The 2,162-nt window shown below is 51.3% G+C and overlaps 1 non-coding gene across 1 annotated transcript; it reads left to right on the top strand.

Annotated features, from left to right (window-relative positions):
• The first annotated feature begins 367 nt into the window (after window positions 1-367).
• Window positions 368-554, top strand: LOC113606714 (small Cajal body-specific RNA 16). Its single transcript, XR_003427676.1, has one exon.
• Window positions 555-2,162: the final 1,608 nt, after the last annotated feature.

Below are 2,162 nucleotides of genomic sequence, written 5' to 3'. Positions count from 1 at the left end.
GGGACCGCCCCCCGTATAGCAACTGCGGCTTGGACGGAGGAGAGAGAATGCAGGCACCAAAATCGGGGTGAGGGGCTACTGTAGGAGGCACTGCACCGCGCAGAAAAGCCTTGGATTCCCCGGCTGGGGGGCCAGCATGAGTTTCTGGGGGTGTGTAAACATCCAGTGAGACTCATCCTCCTAGAGTACGTGGTATCACTTTCTTTTCCCAGGTATTTCTCAGGCAGTAAGAGCTCTCCAGACCCCGGCGATTGGATGAAGGCATGCAACCTTTCTTTGCTCCTTCTTGTCGGTGACCGTATTCGGAGTGACCTCAGTTTGGGGGATCCAGGTATGTCAAGCGTGGAGACGCAGTGTCCTGAGGCCGATGGTCTGGGAATAGGCTCCTGTGTTGTTGAACCTGCCCAGTTGTGGGTGCAGCCTTGTACCAGGCAGCCCGACCCTGACCTAAAGTAAATTCCCAGGAGAGGTTTTTCCTGGGTTTTGAATTTGCAGTAACAGGTGTGAACATTCTAGCAGCAGTTTGATGATCATGTATGATACTGCAAACAGGATTTTCGCTGAAAGAAGAAAAACTGTAAATAGTGTTGATGCTTTATTCAATAAATATTTTTTGATTCTTTGGCCACCCACCATGCTAAGCGTTAGGGATACAGAGATGTTACGGCCCTTGTTCTCAGGAAGCTACAGCCCAGTTGGGGAGATAAAATTAAGTGATCACCCTAAAGAGGGTATAATTCAATCCAAGGTGAGTGCGCTGAAGGAAAGCATAGTCTAATGAGAATATGTGTCTCAAAGAATCTGATGGAGACTGGAAAGCTTTCCTGAGGATGAGACCCTTGAGCTGGACTCTGAAGGACTCAAGGATGAGTAGGAGTTTGGTGGGAAGGCCAGGGGACAGCATGTGCAAAGGTCCAGTGGGCTAGCGAGTATGGCTAGTGGAGGAACTGGAAGAAGGCCATTGTAGCCTGGAAAGCAAAGTGGAAAACGGTGTGAAACGAAGCTGGAAAGGTGAGGATGGCCAGACGACACAGGGCCTGTGGCTTATGTTAGGATTTGGGGCTTTGTCCTGAGAATAGTGGGAGGTTAGTATGGGATTTAAACAAGAAGATGTTGTACTGAAAATTGTAACTTCAAAAGAGCCCTGTGTACAGAGCAGCACAGTAGCAGAACTTTCTGCGATGCTGGTCTATAATCTGTGTCATTCTGTAGAGCAGGCCCCAAGCCTGGAGTGGAATTTTAATTTAAATGTAAATGGCCACACGCGCCTAGTGGCCGCTGTGTGGGACCGCGTGGGACCGCGCAGCTCTGGAACCTGTTGGAGGGGGCAGTGACAGATCGTGGCACACAGATGCCCTTTCACTTCCTGAAGAAGGGCTGAGACAGGTTCCACTTCGGGGAGGATCCACACGTTGATCATTCCTGGGGATCTCACACAGTAACTGCTTGTGGAACTGCTTTGGTTTTTATTTTCTTGGTGTGGTTCAGCTCCTTCACGAAGCGGCATATTCCTCCCTCTCCTACCTTTGCCTGTTTTGTTGTCAGCACACAGATGGAGAAGTGATTCTTCAACTCATCGAAGTACCTACAGCGGTCAAAGCATTACGTCTCAGCTTTGGAGGGGCCGTCAAGAAAAGTGGTCCCTGGTGTTCCAGGGTTTGGGATGCAGAGAGGTAGACAGCAGGAAGTGCCCTGGACCCCAGGAAGAAGCGTTTCCAGTGGGACCCGGCAGAATGCGGCCCTGTGAGGAAGTAAAGGCCGTTTCCAGCCGATGAAACATGTGACCAAAGGGAGGAAGTGTGAAAGTGCTTGAGAGGGTGTGGGGAACTCAAAAGTTGGGGGGAAACTGGGGAACTGCACAGCGAGAGAAAGGGAGGAATAGGTAGGAATAGATGGGCTGGCGTTGCGTCATGGGGGGCTTTGTCAGAGTTCGGCTTGTTGTGCCCACCATGGGCCAGGAGGGCCCCACGTGGTGGTGGGCAGATGTCCAGGTGTGCCTGCAGTGGTGGGTTAGGGAGTCACTGGGGTGGAGCCCGTAGACTTGGAAGGCGGGGGCTGATCAGTCGCTGCGGGGCACCGGCTGCATCGCACTCTTGGTGGAAGGTAGATTTTAGATCTTGGAGGGTGTTTTATTGTGTTAACAGTCTTAAATTCTCTGAATA

The sequence above is a fragment of the Aethalodelphis obliquidens genome, unplaced genomic scaffold (genome assembly GCF_003676395.1).
Source record: "Aethalodelphis obliquidens isolate GAN/ISIS:26980383/991018 unplaced genomic scaffold, ASM367639v1 scaffold44, whole genome shotgun sequence".
In the NCBI taxonomy this organism is placed as follows: Eukaryota; Metazoa; Chordata; class Mammalia; order Artiodactyla; family Delphinidae; genus Aethalodelphis; species Aethalodelphis obliquidens.
This window is presented reverse-complemented; position numbering and strand designations above follow the sequence as displayed.